General features: G+C 42.4%; 1 protein-coding gene across 6 annotated transcripts in view; it reads left to right on the top strand.

Moving 5' to 3' along the window:
• Nucleotides 1-14867: 14867 nt before the first annotated feature.
• Nucleotides 14868-18660, top strand: part of COL14A1 (collagen type XIV alpha 1 chain) — a 117587-nt gene continuing 113794 nt past the window's right edge. For 4 of the 6 annotated variants that reach the window (XM_034061399.1, XM_034061328.1, XM_034061430.1 and 1 more), the window contains exon 1: nucleotides 14868-14975. The gene's annotated coding sequence lies outside the window, so the exon portion shown is untranslated. Of the gene's footprint in view, nucleotides 15000-15114; nucleotides 15229-18660 lie in introns of those variants that run through there. The other 2 variants (XM_034061371.1, XM_034061563.1) reach the window with 2 other exon arrangements.

Genomic DNA, 18660 nt, shown 5'->3' with positions numbered 1-18660 from the left:
TTTTCAAGTGGCTCTTTATCGAGATCATCACTAGCTTTTTATAAATTAGCACTGATTATTCATTAAGCCTAAGATGAATGGCTGAACTATCTGACTAAGGAAAATGGCTGAACTATCAAATTATAACTAACATACAAACAAAGCCTTAAGGTGAAAGAACAAAGTTAAAGTTAACATAATGATGGAATAAAACTCATTCAAAGTATAAAATATCACCCCACCTAGTCCTTAAGAAAGCTGTATGGTTCATAACACAGTAGGGACTGTAGTATTTTGCACTTTGTCAGAGAAAAGGTCAGAGACCTCCAAAGGGTGTTGTTGTCCTCCAGCCCACTGGATGAGCAATACCACATACCCTCTGCTCCCTCCCTCCATCACATCCTGGCTAGAGCACAGCCTCTCAACCATAGCTGGACTTAGAACCACATAAACTCATGTCTTCACTGCAAGCTGTAAATGACTGGAGAATTTAACAGTAGGATTTATGTTTTTCTCTTCAGGTTTTAGAGTATTTTGTGTTAAACAGAAGAAGAAGAAAATACACAAAAATCTCCCTTTATCAAATTAGGAGATGTTTCTTTTTCTTTTTTTTTTTTTCCTTTCTGTGTCCAGGGGAACATGTAATTAATGACCAAAAATCACACTTCTCTGTCTCACCCAGGAATAACTTGGGGAATACTAGTTCATAGCTGCATTTCTCAGGCAAGCCTTCACTGATTCTCCCTGGGAAAATTTTACCTGAGCAAAAGCTGCAATATGATCCTTATCACTAGACTGTAGCTGGGAAGTGGTTAAGTACAAACCATTAGTTCTGGTTTATTTTGTTTGTTATAAAAAAATCAAGTGTTAGCTTGTTTTGAAATGTTTGTTGTTGATTTCAAAGTAGAAACAAAATGAGCAGAACCCAGGAGAGCATCCATCAGGCAGGTGCTGCTATAGGAAGTAGTATGGGAAGCTTCTGTCCTTAACATCACAAAAGAGAAAAATACTTCAGTTTTATGACTAATTTACAATTTAAATTCTTAACTGTCTTCTCGATAAGAACAAAGTTGTAATTAATACCTTAGTATTTAAGTCCATTCAAGCATAAAATGCACTAGTTAGTAAAGATATGTATTTGTCTGTGAAATACTTCAGTTTCAGATATAAGCTACCCAAACAAAATATTTTCTTTAAAGAAAAAACTTTCATTTACATTATGAAGTAATTCAAACTGTTTCATACCTCCCATTTCTAAAACATTTCTAAAATATTAATATATAAATACAAGCACTGCATGTATCAACTAAAAATAAATACACGTGCAGATAAGGCTTGACTGAACAACTGCTTTGTCAATGGAATCCAGCAATGTGCCTAAACTGAGCTCTTCATGTTTATTAGCAAATGTTTAATTAAGCATGATGTTGAGGAAAGCCTGGGAAGTGATTTCACTCAAAGAAGTGCTTAGTATGATGCAGGATCAGGAATCCATTTAATTTCTGTTCTCACAGATCCCTATCATCCTTGCTTTGTCTGCAACGTATTTCTAGAAACAAGATCAGATTTTCTTGAAACTCATTTAAATAATGCAGACAGAACCCAATAGCTTTTATGGGTTAACTTGGAAAGGAAGAAACATGAAAGTATGAGCTGGCAGTGTGTGCTTGCAGCCCAGAAAGCCAACCGTATCCTGGGCTGCATCAAAAGGAGCGTGACCAGCAGGTCAAAGGAGGTGATCCTGCCCCTCTACTCTGCTCTCATGAGACCTCACTTGGTGTATTGTGTGCAGTTCTGGTGCCCTCAACATAAAAAGGACATGGAACTGTTGGAACAAGTCCAGAGGAGGCCACAAGGATGATCAGGGGACTGGAGCACCTCCTGTATGAAGACAGGCTGAGAAAGTTGGGGCTGTTCAGCCTGGAGAAGAGAAGGCTGCGTGGAGACCTCATAGCAGCCTTCCAGTATCTGAAGGGGGCCTACAGGGATGCTGGTAAGGGACTATTCATTAGGGACTGTAGTGATAGGACAAGGGGTAATGGGTTGAAACTTAAACAGCAGAGGTTTAAATTGGATATAAGGAAGAAATTTTTTACTGTTAGGGTGGTGAGGTACTGGAATGGGTTGCCCAGGGAGGCTGTGAATGCTCCATCCCTGGCAGTGTTCAAGACCAGGTTGGATGAAGCCTTGGGTGATATGGTTTAGTGTGAGGTCTCCCTGCCTGTGGCAGGGGGGATGGAACTTGATGATCTTAAGGTCCTTTCCAATGCTAACTATTCTATGATTCTATGATTCTAAGATCTTAATGTTACATCTTCCTGTTGCCTGTTTTGGTTTGTAAGTGCTTGTCAGCTCAACTGCTTTTTGAAGATAACTTACTGCACCCTTTTGTTTGTGGCTGCAGTTTGGGATGTGAGTGTGCTTTGTTTGTTTTGCCAGAACCAACAGATCCTGTTGAATATTTAAAAAAAATCAATATTTTATTTTCTGTTACACTCCACCAGGCACTTGTTTATTACAAAATATGCTTAAAAGAAGCATTCACAAAAGGATGAGAAGTTGCCCTCAAATGTTCAACTTAATGAAAAAATATGCATTACACTATTTCAAATTTTATTTCATTACCCATTGTGCATGTAACTGCATGGCTGCGTTATTGTTCATTCTCCTAAGGGTTCATTCTCCTAAGGGTTCATTCTCCTAAGGGTTACAGATACACCTTCCTTACAGCAGCATCAGTATTCCATTCCAGAGACCATTTAAATATAAATCCCCTTGACCTCATCTCCTACATAGTGAAATGAAAAACTCATCTGGTTCAGATGGAAGCTGCATTTGGAAGATGATGGGGCACAAAGCATTTACATTAACACTTGCTGATTACTCTTTCTTTTGCAAAAACCAGATGATGCTGTTTTAATGAGCAGGGTTTCAGGAAGCCACTTAATAGAGGAATAAAGTTTCATAATTAGGGTCAAGTTGTCCGTATTTTAAAGTCTCTTGGATGATGCCCTTTTCCCATAGTTATCCTGATTAACTCCTAACAATGGGCTTGTAATTGCAAAGATGACCTTTGGCACATGGGCTAATACAGCACTCTTTTCCTCAGTCTGCAGATAATCTGAAAAAGCATCACAGCAGAGCGATGGCATCTACTTGTACTTGCCTAATTCAAGTCTGCACTCAGAAACCAGGGGCTTGGTTCTGTTGCATACACTTAAGTGTCAAGTGACATCAAAGAAACTGTAAGGTATTTAAGACATTCATATGGGGCAGAGAGGACCTATGGGGAAGCCAATGCCCTCTCAAAATCACAGAGGTTGCCTTAAATATTGTATAGGATACTTCAGATGGCACTAGACACCTTTGTGTGAACAACTGAATGACATCCCTAATAACCACCTCTTAATATCAACTAATTCAGTTGTCTTACTGCTGGTAATTTTATTTGAGTTACCCAGCTGTATATTAAATTAGTGCTGTTGATGGTGAAGAACTTCCTGGCTATCCAGCCAATTCTCCGATAAATGGTTGCACAGTTGTATCACACAGAACGGACTGTGATGATGTGCTATTATTGAATGTCCCAAGGAATGTGTCTTCTCTTCCTTTCCTCTTATGTTTTTTGTCAAGATGCAACATGGCCTCTCACCCAAGGACAGCTTTGTATCTGAATTATCTATTACTAGTCAAGGGGACCACAGCCATTTGTCCCCGGAGCTGTAAACTGTGCATATAATCACTTTCTGCATGTTTCCGCAGACTCTTCCTGCTTTTTGGGTGTTACTGTTTTCAAGCTGTCCTGAAAAGTTCTAATTTCACCCAAGGAGTCACAGCAAGGCAGCAACCTGCTCCCATGAGGGAAATGAGATCATAAGGAATTACAGTTACTGAAACCACAGCAGGTGGCAGAGTATTTCCACTTAAACCTGGGTTTTATTCCACTGCTCGCAATATGATGGGTATTTTAGCTCTGGGATCTCCTGCAGTATTTATATACCTCCCATATGCTTCAGTGATGGCTCTCCCTACTGTCTCCTGCACCACAGTCAGTCGTGTAACTCAGTGTTTGACATCTCAGCCCTTGGTACAAGTGTAGCTTCTGCTCACCCCCTGTAGCTGGAGGGGACAAATGAGGAATTCAAAGTGGAATTTATAGAGAATTTAGGTGCTGACATAAAAATGCAGAATAGTTTGTGGCCAGTCAGCACTGAAGATTGCACCAGTAGTTACCTAACATCTTGTGACTGTAGCTTATACATCTTCAATCGGTTTTACAACTGTCCGCACATCCTCAGGTCAGCCACTCCCACATCCACTGTTCTCCAGTGTCACCAATGAGCTCCTAGATCCATCATACAGGTGGTAAAACCCACATGGGTAACCTGGATATATAAGGTCATACAGGAAGCCTGTGGAGGAGCAGAGCTGGAACTTGCTCTCTCAAGACCCTCAAGACCGAAACTAGTTTGCTGCCTGCTGGACAGCCCTTCTGAAGGGAAGCAAGGCTTCATTGACTACAATCCACAGGCTCCATGGCTGTGGAAAAATAATATCCTTTATGTATTATGAATCTTCTGTAGCCAAAACTTTGTTATTTGCAATCCCATATGTTCAGTCTTGGCAGGCTCTTGTCACCAGTGTGCCAGGTACCCATCATGTGCAGTCAACCTGTGAGCTCCACGGTTCTCTCCAAGCTCTTCTCCAAGCTCCTCTTCCTCCCAGCCTCTCCCAGCAAGAGGCTCCCACTGCCGCAAGCCTCAGTGCCAAACTCCACAGGCTGCCAGCTGAGCTTGCTGAGGGCTGGATCAGTGGGAATTTTTAAGTAAATATGACAGGTTAACATCTTTTGAAATATGTCAGCCGTAAAATGTGGGTTTCATTCATGTGAACACATTGAATAATGAAGAGTTCAAGTGTTTAATTTTGCCTCCATCAACAATTTTAATTTTATTGCTCACATTAATCACATATAGAAAGCCCTACACACTCGCGGGGCAAGAGGAGAAAACTCACACTAATTTAGCAAATAGTGTTGGAAATTCTCTGAGAATGCAGTTAGGCAAACAAAAACAGTGAATATGGATATTTATTGTGAACTTTTATTTCATTTACCCACTTGAAAATCAGGAATAATTTAATTAAATGTACAAAACCACCACTTGACTGTGAGAGTAAAAGCAAAATTACAGCCTGACCTTTTATTGGCAGGTTGATTTAAACAGCAGAAAGATGAAAGACTGTTTATATTTAGGAAACTATTTTGTAAATCTGAACTGGACTTGCTCACCAAGTACAGCCCTGGTTTAGTAAGAAATGTTATTCAACATCAGAAGCAGAGATTTGATTATAATGATTCTCTAAATTCTTCTAGGAAGAAAAGACAACAAAAAGAGAGTGGATTCTCATTGTGACTACTGCCAATACAGAATTATGCTCCACTGATAAGAGGTGTTTATTTAGCATTACTACAGCATGAAGTCTTGTTCAGACATGTTACTTTCAGTGTGGCACACTAGGCTCTCACCTAATCCTGTGAACCCAGAACTAAATCATGGCACTGCACTCTTACACTGTTCCTCTGCTGAGAACATTTCATTTACTATGAGATATTTTATATGTTTTATGAGAATTTCTGACATGAACAGAATGTACACAGCAATCTGAACTCACCTGCCCTGTCCTGCGGTTGCAACACTTTCTGAACATGGCAAAAGGCCATGGGTGGATTTTTTTTCTTTAAAGATAAAAAGCAGGAAGAATGTAACACACTGGAGAAACAAATCCCCACTCTCCTCTTACGCAGCTTCCCAGGCTTTCCAGGCTGGCAGTCTGAACAGCTTGGAGAGCAGGGAAAATGAGAGGGAGAGCTTTCCAAAGACTAAATAGTCTGACTCTCCGCTGTAGCGCTACCTGTGCTACTGTATGGGAGACAGGGAGGCAAGTTATTCCTTTGGATGGCATCAGGAAAAGAGAATTGAACAGGATAGAACAGGATCATGAACCATCTTGACTTAACTGAGCTGCTAATTGTCTGTATACTGAGAGTCTTACAGAGGCTAATATTAGTGCCAACGAACCAGGATATGTAGAAGCAATACAAACATACGGTTTGTTACTACAAGGACTCACGCACAATTCCTAGTGCAAGAGCATTCAAGGCTTCCAGATTTTAAGATCTAATTCTCCAAGTCAAACATTGTGAACTTTTGAAGGGACAGATGATGTCCCAGACAGCAGTAAATTCTTTCCACCTGCTTATTAATATCATTATTATAATTATTTCTATTATTTTTATTAACCCAGTGGTCTAAAGCAGATGTTTTGTCTATTCTTCCAAGATTGCAAACCTCAGGAGAGAGTTTCTATATGTGTAAGATAGAGAAGAACGTCTACTATTCTACCAGTATCTCTGAAGATTGTGCTGTAGAAACATTGTGCTCTTCAAGGCTGTATTTTCCTTGTACCCTGTTGTAACCTGATGTAGCCTAAGCACTGTGTTAATCTAAACAGACCACAGACATTTTTCTGTGCACTGTAAGACAAAGAACTCCCTGTGGCCAGTGCCAATATTTCAAGAACATTTGTACTAGCATTTATGAAGGATGCTACAAGAGATTAAAGATTACAATGGCCAAACAATGAAAATCTAAAGGAAACAGCAAAGAAGTGATGACATGCAGATTCAGACCTTGTTAAAAAGCCTTAGATGAAAAGTCAGTTCCCACATTTTAATGAATGGCATGACATCATCGATGGAGTGTTGCTAAAAGTCCCATTTTTACCTTGGTTTTGTGAAGAACATGCATTGATGTTCAGTGCAAGATCCCAGTGCTGCAAAACCTTGTGCACAAAACAGTCTCAAAGTGTTGGGGAGGGAGGGTATAAAGCCTTACCCAAAAGCTTTTGAGATTTTTATCTGCTTTTTGTGGCTGCGACTACTGCCTCTCCTTTTTTCAACTTTCACATTCTGTGTCACAATACCCTGTAATTCTTTAAGTCATAAGATCAATTTGGAGACAAATTACTGCCAGCTGTTTAAGTTTGGTATATGTACTTGCTTTCCTCCTATGCAATTTCCTGTTAGTTTTGGCTTTATATTGAATGTACTTAAATCATATTCTATAGGAAGTGTCCAAGCACTTCCTAGGTGTGTATGCAACACCTAGAGCTAGTTCTGCAACACGTGGAGAGCAGAAACAAAACTTTGCCTCCTTCTTCTCTTTATCTCAACAATTCCTGGCAAATCTTGAGACAGCAAATGGCCATCTCATTCTTAGGGACAGCTCACTGTCAACAGTCACACATGCTCCTGCAGTGTAGGCACAACTCTATGACTTCAGCAGCAAACCTGAGCAGCACCGCAGTCTATGGCATGGCAGCACATTCTCAGTAGAGGAGCTTTGTTTGAGTTGCCTTTGGCTGAGTCGAGCTCTTCTGCACAGAAGATGAGTAATACAGATTGTTACAGCTGATAATTTCTTGACTCTTACAACATAGATCAAAGCACAGGAATGATAAAAAGCGTTGAGTTTTAGCAGAAACAGTGCTTAAAGTTGGATCCTCAGAAGCTAGAAAGTTAAAGGTTTGTTAACACACAGCTTTTTGTCCAAGACTGCCCCCCTCTGTTAATCCTTCACAACTGAAAAAAACCCTGCTGTAAATTGTTTTTCTCGTACTTGATAAAGTGAGATTTCCAGTATATTGATTCTTAGTGTTGATATTTATTGGAAAAAAAATACCCAACAGTTATTGCAACCATTTAAATACACCTGAAAGGTAAGAATGGAAGGCAAACTGAACTTATGCAGTGAGTACTTGAGTAATTTTATTGAGCTGTTTACAACACATAAAAATATTAGCATTTCTCTTGGCTTTCTCCATTCACATTTGGTATAAGACCGCTCTGAAACACAGCCTGTGATTTTTTTTACAATAGCTTTTTCTTTGCCAAATGCAAATCACAATAGCATTTCTTTTCTGTAAAATTTCTGCTAAGGTCAATTCAGTTTTTTATTAGTGAAAAGCTAACTTTATTTGTTTAGCATATGCTTATAGAATCATAGAATCATAGAATAGTTAGCATTGGAAAGGACCTTAAAATCATCTAGTTCCAACCCTCTGCCATGGGCAGGAACACCTCACACTAAATCATGACACCCAAGGCTCTGTCCAACCTGGCCTTGAACACCGCTAGGGATGAAGCATTCACAGCTTCCTTGGGCAACCAAGGAATTATGCCTAAATAAATATTGAAACCCAAGTCCATTCCTGTAAATTAGAATTGTAATACTTAAAAATGAGTAGGGAACCAAAGCATCAATCTCTGAATCTCATCATCCACTTCAAATCTCATAAAACATAAGCAGAAAAGAGAATCAGGCTGTTTAAAACTGAACAAAGGAAAATGTTTAGGTTAGTAAAATATGTGAGCAATATAAAGTGCTATCTTAATGGAGACTTTTGTTTGGGTGTTTATTCAGCAGCTAACACTTCCCCCCCCCCCCCCCCCCCCCCCCCCCGTGTGTGTGTTGTCATGCAATAATATTCTTTGAGAGAGCTCTGTCATTATCTTTCAGAGCCTAATGAAGACATGCTTTTCTAAAAACTGCAAATTAGAAAAACTGAAAACAGTTTTGCATTAATCACCAAGATGGAAAACAGATCATTGGAGAGCATTTAACAAACCTTTTTCCTCATGTCAAGCATTTTACTTTCATGGCCATGTGTGCTAGAAAAGAGCTTAAAGTAGACACCAGAGATGTGTAATCATAGTTCAAAAATGTATAAGGTAGGAGCTCAGACAAGGAGCTCAGTAGGAGACAGACAAGAAGCTCTGCTTCTTTTAGGTAATAGCTTAAGATATATGTTATTTAAAGGAATTCTTCCTCGTCCCACGCATCTCATAAGATTCATTACTCAAGGCATACATTACAGAGACCATCACATTATTGCTCCCAGATCTTGCTGGGTTTAAATATTAATTTCAGCCTGGCTTTCTTTTGAAAGAAAATCACTTCTGGCACAGCCAGCCAGAATCTGTAGGTCTTCTGCTTATTCAGTAGCAAATGGAGGTTTCCTTCCCTCAGTGTGTTATAGAGTACTATTGGTGGACTGCAACTTCATTCGCACCACAGTGTAATCCAGTGATAAGAAAACTGTGCTCACTTTTGCCAGCCTAGTGCTGTGTTTGTATACGTATTTCCAGCTGCTGGTAGATCCAAACATCATAAAGTCTGGTCTTTCCTCATTTCCAGGCACCCTGGCTCTGTGCTGGCAGCCTCCCAGGACCTGCCCATCAAATACAGTGCTCTCTCAGGATAGTTGATGAAGTCTCAGCATGTAGTCTGGGAGCAAATGGAAGCAGTGATTGCAGTTTGGCTGCAATGTTTAATGACACTTTCTCCCATAACTTCCCCATGGACACACTGATGAAGGTAGGTGGACAGTGATGTGAATTGAAAACTGATTGAATTGCTGGGCTCAAGGGGTGGTGACCTGCAGCATGAAGTCCAACTGAAGACTAGTCATCAGAGGTGTATCGCAGGGTTGACACTGAAGCCAGTACTGTTTAACCTCATTAATGGACTGGTCAATGGTAGAAAGTGCACCTTGAACAAGTTTGCAGATACAAAAAGTGGCTGAAATAGAAAAAGTGGCTGAAACACAAGAGGATTCTGCTACCATTCAGTGTCCCCTGCAGGCTGGAGAAATGCTGAAACAGGAACCTCATGGAGTTCAGCATAGGGAAGTGCAAATTCCTGCCCTCAGGAAGGAGTCACCCCAGGCACCAGCACACACTGGTGTCTGACTGACAAGAAAGCAGTTTTGCAGAAAAGGCTCAGGGGGGTGAAGGACCAGCAGCCAGCAGTGTACCCTGGCAGCAAAGGCAGCAAACACCCTCCTGGCCTGCATGGGGAAGAGCATTGCCAGCAGGATGGGAGACCTCATAGCAACCTTCCAGCACCTGAAGGGGGCCTGTAAGGATGCTGAGCAGGGACTCTTCATTAGAGACTGTAGTGACAGGACAAGGGGTAACAGGTTAAAATTTAAACAGGGGAACTTTAGATTGGATATAAAGAAGAAATTCTTTACTGTAAGGGTGGTGAGGTTCTGGAATGGGTTGCCCAAAGAAGTGGTGAATGCTTCATCCCTGGTGGTGTTCAAGGACAGGTTGGACAAAGCAAAGCCTTGGGTGGCATGGTTTAGTGTGAGGTGTCCCTGTCCATGGGAGGGGTTGGAACTGGATGATTAAGGTCATTTCCAACCCTAACTATTCTATGATTCTATGATTCTAAATGATTCTTCCCTCTGCTCAGCCCTGGCAAGGCTGCATCTGGATGCTGGGTCAAGTGCTGGGTTGCCCAGTGCAAGAGAGACAGGGACTTATTGGAGACAGTCCAGTAAAGGACAATGAAGAGGATTAAGGGCTTGGAGCACCTTTCATAAAAAGGAGAGGCTGAGAGAGCTAGGACTGTTCAGCCTAGAGAAGAGAAGGCTCGGGGAGACCTTAGCCATACAGGTAAACACCAGGTGGGAGGGAATGAAGACAAAGCCAGACTCTTCTCATTGTACCAAGCAACAGAATTAAAGAATTCCACCTGAACATAAGAAAACACTTTTTTTTAATGCATATTTTTTCCATTGTGAAGGTGATCAGACATTGGATTAGGTTGCCCAGTGAGGTTGTAGAGTCTGCATTCTTGGAGATGCTCATAACTTGACTTGACAAGGCCCTGGCCAACCTGCTGTAACTGACTCTCCTTGAACAAGGTGGGGTTGGACTAGATGTTCTGCCTTCCAATAATTCTGTGATCCTGTGTAATGCTCATGGGTCCAGAACATTGCCCAGCAGTAGGCTAAAAAACTCCTCCTTTTCCTTGCAGCTATGTGTGCTCATTCTCCCTCCCCATCCAGTGAGCTAAGTTGGGCTCCTGTGGTGTGAGCATATACATACATCAGAGAAAATAACATCACTTCTCTGGTTGATTGCCCTTTCACTGCAGCTGCGAAGCTGCGGGTGCAGGAATTAGTGGCTGGGGCTCCAGTTTCTCTGCAGGCTGCACTCAGCCTCCCTGCTGCTCACAGGCTATAATGTGTGTCTGAACTCCCTCCCTAAATGGATCTGGATAACCTACACTTGTCAGAGGCTAAGAAGAGGGAGCTTATGTCCTGGCTATGTCTCCAAGCTCATAGAGCTACATCTGTTCCTCAGCATGAGCCAGAAAAGGGCTCAGCAGCCAGCTTAGATGTTAAAGTGTAAACACAGGATAGATTAATCTCATCGCACAAATCTGAAGGGATCTAATTTGACTACAGAATGAAAAACTAATTTTACGAAACACTAAACTCGTAATTCTTCCCATTGCCTTCTAGAACCCTCACACTGAGACCTGAACAGAAAAATACATGACCAAGAAATAGTTGTATTTTTTCACCTCCTTATGTTCCCTTTCCCAGTTTGCTCCCTTGCCTGTGTGTTTGGAGGAGCATGACCAACCCTAAACATGAACAGTTACACTTCAATGGCCATGGCATAAATCTGGCTTCTTACATATCTTTTTCACTTACCTCATTATGTGTAATAACCTTCAGATGGATAAACCTAGCAGCTCACTAAAGTGCTGACAGAACTGAGATCTTCTGAAAAGTATGAAGGAAATGAAAATGACTCATCAGACATGCCAACCCATAGCAAAGCAAAGCTGGACTACTCTGACAGTCCCTGCCTGAAAAAAAGAGCTGTAAAAAGCCACGTTTGTGAGGGTGGTACGTGAGAAATGGTAGCACAAAGTAACTAGAAAAAAATATTTCACTGTATATTTGTATTGCAAAATAGCTGTGAAAGTGTTTTAACTAATGAAGACAAGAAAGAGTAAAATGTAAACATGGGTAGTATATTGAAAAGGTGCATCACAATTATATTTTTAATTAAAATATTTTTATCTATTTTTAATTCAGAAGAATACAGTCCTGAGTCCTTCTCTGATCACTCAGCACATGGCTTCACAAATCACTTCATTACTGCAAGTGTTGACAGACTGATCTTGGCAAAGATGTTAGGCATAGGGACTAGATTGAGTCATGCAAATGGATGTCCCATAGTCAAAACCTTTGAATGTGACTGGAGTTCTTAGATGCTGGGGAAGAGAGGACATTAAAAAGTGTACATCTTTTTGTAAAAATTATTAGTTTGGGAGATAAAACCATTATTCCACTTTAAAAGCATCATTGTAATAAACCAATACAACACCTACTTAGTTTTTCATTATTTTAAATTTAAAATACCCGCAAATGTACATTGTCCTTTCACAAGTCTTGTGAAACATGGTATAGCACATAACACTGTGTTCACTAGTATATCAAAAGAGTCAGAGAAATAACCTAAGTATATCCTAAAAACCAGATGATATTCAAAAAAGATGAGGATTGATAATTGTAATGTAATTCTTCCCCACAAACACCAAAATCACACCTTATTTTGGTTTCCTTTCAGGTCCCACAAATACTGCTATTGGTGATCCATTACTTTGTTCAATCATTTCATTAGACATTCAGCCCTGCTCACTTCAAGCTTGCCAGCCTGCATTAATTCTGTTCTTCCCTTGGATTAGTGGAATTATTTCCAGCTGTATCTTCAATATCATTCCCAAGTAATCAGATTTATAGAAATTTTATGGAATCTATACTAGCCAAGCAAAGGATGATCCATATCTTGTTCATATTCTTGCTCAGCCTGGAGAAGAGGAGGCTCTAGGCAGACCTTAACAGCAGCCTTCCAGTACCTAAAGGGGGCCTACAAGAAATCTCGAGAGGGACATCTTAGAAGGGCATGTGGGGATAGGACAAGGGCTAATGCCTTTAAGCATAAATAAGGGAGATTTAGATAAGATATTAGGAAGAATTTCTTCACTGTGAGGATGGTGAGGCACTGGAACAGGTTGCCAAGAGCACCTGTGAATGTCCCATCCCTGGCAGTGTTCAAAGTCAGGTTGGATGAGGCTTAGAGCAACCTGGTCTAGTGGAAGGTGTCCCTGCCTTTGGGAGGGAGTTGGAACTGGGTGAGCTTTAGGGTCCCTTCCAACTCAAACCATTTTGTGATTCTGTGATCCTGTTGGTGTGAATACTTCTAAAATATGGTGGCTATAAATCATCATTGCTCTTTTGAAATGACTGAGGCTTGGCCAATTGGAGGTAAATTCATGGGGCCAATTCACATTCTGTAAATTTCTCCTCCAAATCACAGTTTTTCTTTGGATGGAAGACAAGAAGGAGACATTAGGAAATCATTTGTACGTTTAAATTATGAGTATTATGATGCTATTCTTTTGCCAGATAGAGAGGTTACACAAACTCTTTCAAGGAAGCTTTGCCTTGTAACTTTTGGCTTGAACTTTTGAACAACATGAGCTCTTCCTTATAATCATGCAAGGAAATCTGTGGTGTTTTTCAGAGAAAGCTGAGAAAAGCTAAATGGTAATAAGTGTGATTCACTCTAAAAAATGGGCAGTGTAAAAATAGCATTGCAACTCAGGAAAATAAATTGATATGAATAAAATCAGCCCAGTTACCCTTAATAACATACACTTTATATAACCTTAAAATATTCGTTTCATTTCTGATGTAAAAAGGTGATGAAAAATTAAAGTATAAAGTTATTTGAAGGCTGCAGAGAGTTACAGAATCCACTTACTGATCAATGGGTTCCTCAGAACTTTACACTGAGTCCTAGTACTTTAACTAGATGCAGCCACAGGATGGTGCTCATGGACTTTGCAAACGATGTTATAAATCCGGAAAACAAAACCCGAAAAAAACCCGAGAAAATAAGAAAAAGCTAGAGAGAGGGCGCCAGACTCTCTCTTTGGCAGGCTGTTGCTTGTCCTGCTCTGAAATGCAGGAACCTTCAAACAGTCATGGATTATGATGATTTATTTCTGTATATATATTGAGGCCTCAAGAGCATTGCAAATAGGCCTGTCATCTGCTTCCTTGTCTTCTGGGTATTATTGCTTAGCTAAATACATAAATTAGGGACTGAAATGTACCAAATGTGTCACATTAAGTATCAATGAGCTGAGTATCTTACTGCTTCAGTTTATTGAATGGTTATCTTGCAAGCTACTCTCTTCTTGACAGGTACAATCATTGGTCCTTGCACACAGCTGGCAGTAGCATAACGACAGGGTTTCCCAGATTCCTAGGTCTGGGAGTTGCTCTTTAGATCTAGGAACCTTTGCCATAGAAAAAGGAATCCGGATTTTTCTTTAAAGCTCGAACACTTCTGTAGTTTCAAAAGTGTACTGCACCTGTGAATTTGGACAGGACTGCAGTGGGACCTGGGAGTCTTCTACTCAGCAATAGAAGGTCCTGCACTAGAGGGTTAGTCACAGCCACCTCCCTCTGACATACTGCCTTCCCCTTTCCTAGAAGGGGCTCCAATATACATGAAGAAAAGGATACATATCTCTGTTTCACCTCTGCTTGTTGTTTCTCAACTGCAGTCATTCAGTGATTTCACTTGTAACTTTATGCAGATGACCAGGAACATTACAATGAATATTTTTATTCACCTCTTAAATTCTCCGGACTTACAAACTTTGAGAATAGTAGCCTTAATTGTAAATTCAGTAGGGTATACCATAGGGTGACTCATTTCTATATGAACATAGATTCTGCAGTTCCACATCCCCATTGCAGTGCCTATATATATGGCAAAAAATGTGCATATGTACGACGATGCTTTTAATCAGGGTTTATACCAAGCCAGACAAGTGCTGGAACACTTCAATGTAAATATTTCTCCCATGAATCATGAATCCACACGTCGCAATACCTGGCACTGGGGGATGCTTGCATTCCAACCCGCGCGGTGGAGTAGGCACCTTCTAAATCATTTAAAACATAGTGAACCTGGAACTCCAGGGAGAGGAAAATGAGTTAAAAGGTAGCAAAACCCGAGACAAGAGGACACAGAAGAGCACAGCACCTGCACGGTACCCCCCCCTGCTCCAACGGAGGTCGGGTTCGGGGGCGGGGGGTTGGATCACAAGCACAGCTCAGGCTGCTTTTACTTCCCCCCTTCTTTCCACCTTCTGCTCTATAACTGCCCGCCTCCTTTCGCTCTGCTTTCTCCTTATCGGATGCGGCACAGCGAAGGGAAGAGCTGCCGGAGGGGAGGGAAGCAGCTCTCCCGCAGCCGGCTCCGCACCCACAGCCCCGCGTGAAAGCCCCGCGGAGCCCGCGCAGGTGGGTGTGAGCTCCGCTTCGCCTCCCCGGGGCTGGAGGAGGATCAGCTACACCACAGGGATCGGGATAGGGACCGGGATCATGAGTGCTGCCTACCCACCTGCCGGCAAACCCCGCGGCAGCCGCAGCAGAGCCCGGGAGGGAAAGCGGGGTGCGGGAGATTGGATGGAGGGGGAACAAAGTGTAGATGGGGCGGGCAGCGGAAGCCCTTTATAAACGCCTGCAAAGCTTTACCTTTAACAATAACAACAACAAAGTGGTAACCAGTCGCACCTTAGACTAGAGTGTCCGGCTGCTGCCCGTGCCTCCCCTCCCGCACCCTCCCTCCCCGGCATGTCGGTGAGCCCCGGCTCCTCACGCTTGTTGGGTGCCGGTTTAGCGGGGAATACCCGGGCAGGCGAGACCCCCCCACCGCGACGGTCCCCCGGGGCGCGTCGATCGCCTCGGCTCAGAGGAGGCAGTGACCTCCGCTCTGTTCCTTTCCTAACTGGGGGTGGGGGGGGGGGGAACCACTCTCTTTCAGGAGGGGAACCGGGGGCGCTGCTGGCGGGGGGCCCCTCGAAGAGCAGTCGGGGGTGAGGAGCAGTACTGCTCTTGTGGGCTGCGGTTCCCCGGCCAGGCTACAGCCGCTCTGCGGGGCTGTGGAAGGGGCGGATGAAACGCACCCGCCGAGACCGGGTCCCAGCCTCTCCGTCCTCCATCGCCTTCTCCCACTTCCCGTGATGGGGCTGCGGTGGCGGCGGAGCGGGGCAGGTCACGCTCTGCCTTTCGGGAACCTCCGGGAGGGCGCCCGGGTTCCGCCGAGGCCCCGCGGCCGCGCTGGGCGGTGCGGAGCTCGGAGAGGTGTGCCGCGTGTCTCCGGGGCTGGGAGGCCTCAGGAGAAGGTGCCTTGTTGCAGTGCAGGCGTTCTGGAGCCCACCTGCGAGAAGCACATAGGGAGCGGGGCTCCCCTCGTGGGCAGTGCTCTTGGCCTGGGACGTTTGGGCTCTGCTGCCAGGGCTGTTTGTGAGAGAACTGTTTTACCAAGGAGTTAATAAAAGGTGAAATACGCCTAAAGCTGGAGGGGGGTCTACAGGGATGCTGGTGAGGGACTATTCATTAGGGACTGTAGTGATAGGACAAGGGGTAATGGGTTGAAACTTAAACAGGGGAAGCTTAGATTGGATATAAGAAAGAAATTATTTACTGTTAGGGTGGTGAGGCACTGGAATGGGTTGCCCAGGGAGTTTGTGAATGCTCCATCCCTGGCAGTGTTCAAGGTCAGCTTGGACGAAGCCTTGGGTGACATTGTTTAGTGTGAGGTGTCCCTGCCCATGGCAGGGGGGATGGAACTAGAGGATCTTAAGGTCCTTTCCAACCCTAACTGTTCTGTGATTCTATGATATAGGGTATTTCTTTTAATTCCAGACGATGTCAGCTGCAAGGTGGCTGCAGGCTGGTGGTTGCCTTGCCCAGGTCAGTGAACCCTGAAGCAGGGGTCACTGCAGAGGTGAACTTGTGCCTAGTTTATTCTGGTTGTGTATAACCCAGTTGTGTGTGTCCCAATATTACTTCTCTGTGCAATGGCTTCTCTAAATCCAGAAGTAGGAAGTGTTTTTACGCAGGATTAAATGTCTTACGAATTTTATAGCTCTTACATGGGAGAGGGCTTATCTCAAAGTAGGAGGTTTTATTTTCAAAAATAGGGCTTACTTTAAAGTAGGAGGTTAGCCACCACTGTGAGTGAGCATTTTATATCTTGGTTATTACTTGGAAAGTGACCACGTTGAAGAATGAATTATGTTCTTTAAAGAGGCTACATTTGCTTGCTCTAGGCTATATTTCTGTGTGAGGGAAGAAGCATCAATACCCAATGTGAGATACAAAAAGGGACGATTTCAGATGGTTTAAGACTTAACTCTCTTAGTTTTTTCTATTGCCTGTCACTAGCCATCTGGCTGCTGACTGTGCTGGCTCGTCTGGGTCCAGTCCTTGGGTGTTCATGTAGCAGTATTGGGTTTATGCCATGCAAACCCAATACATGTAGGAAGCCTGGGAACTTTGCTGGGGTTTCCACATCTGGGCTATGTGTCCTGAGAACTGAGCATAGCAACACCTAAGTTTCTGGTGCACGTCTTTGTTACTGGATCTAGTTGCCTCTGCCTTGAGAGATATATACTGTATGAGATGGATAAAAAAATACATTTATGTAGTGTGAAATTCATTGGTAATTTGGCTAAACATTAACTAACCTCCTGTGGGGATGCTATTCACAATGATTAAGCCTCTGATGTATTCCTAGGTGGTACATCAAGCATTCATGACTGGGACTTGCAACAGCAGACCTATCAAATCCTGGGAATAGCTATCACAATTTGTAAATACTTCAAGAGAGGAGATGTAGGTCTTTTCCTGTTATTTGTTTAATAATGGTTGAGGCACTTCAGTCTGCCTTTTGTATTAGAAAGTGATTAAAACATTAACTTTGTGCCTTCCTCAGAAGACAATGAGAACATGGAAGGCAAATTCAATGATGGTATGTTGGGAGTAGCATAGAAAATAACACAAGAGGTAAATGGGAAGGACCTGCACACAGAAATACATAACCCAAAATTTACCAAAGTAAACTTTCAAATGCTGAGTTCTTGCTGACAGAAAGAAATCTATTATAGAAATGTAATTCTGTGAAATACTAACAGGAGAGGGCAGCAAAAATTCTTCTTCCTGGTCCAGAAAATCAGCTAAAACTAGTGCAGTAGTAAAGTTCAGAGATAGATTAATGTTTGTAAGTGGAATGTTATGAACACATTGAGATATCTTGAGAGGTGCTTCTATAAATGTTAAATAACTGTACTGGAAAGTGTTAAAGGCCAAGTTCAGATAATGAAATTTGTACCATTCTTAATCTAGCTTCTGTGGACAGACAGGTTACCCCTTCTGGAACCTGTTCTTTGGCATGAGGATTGCTTTGTGTAATCCAGCTAGTTCACTTAGGACTGCCCTGACTGTTCATATAATGCTCCACTCTGAAGTGTTGGTGTTCCTAACTGATTAAGTTAGAGTATATATTTTTACCTTGGTATTGCCTACAGACAGAATTCATGCTTACTCAGTTGATACCCTGCATGCCTTCTGAGCTGCTTGTGCAGCTGTAAGAGCCAGGTAGTATGACAGAGAGCATGGAATAAGTTGAAAAAGACAGAAAAAGGAAAACCAGTATGCTGGAGAGAGCAGTGAGAAGAGGACTCATGTTTCCTCAGAACAAAGTTTTACCTTTTTTGACAACTTATGCGCAAAGGTCCTCAGCTAAACTGATCAATGACTTTCACTGGGTTTTTGAGTGCATCTATTTGTTATTATATTGGTCTATAATAGGCTTGCAGGGTAGTTCTTATCTGATTCCATTAATTAATTAGTTAATTTTTAATTACAGAATCCTGAAATACATGATTC

The sequence above is a fragment of the Melopsittacus undulatus genome, chromosome 1 (genome assembly GCF_012275295.1).
Source record: "Melopsittacus undulatus isolate bMelUnd1 chromosome 1, bMelUnd1.mat.Z, whole genome shotgun sequence".
Taxonomy (NCBI): domain Eukaryota; kingdom Metazoa; phylum Chordata; class Aves; order Psittaciformes; family Psittaculidae; genus Melopsittacus; species Melopsittacus undulatus.
Note: the sequence above shows the minus strand (reverse complement) of the source record. Positions and strands in the feature narration are given on the sequence as shown.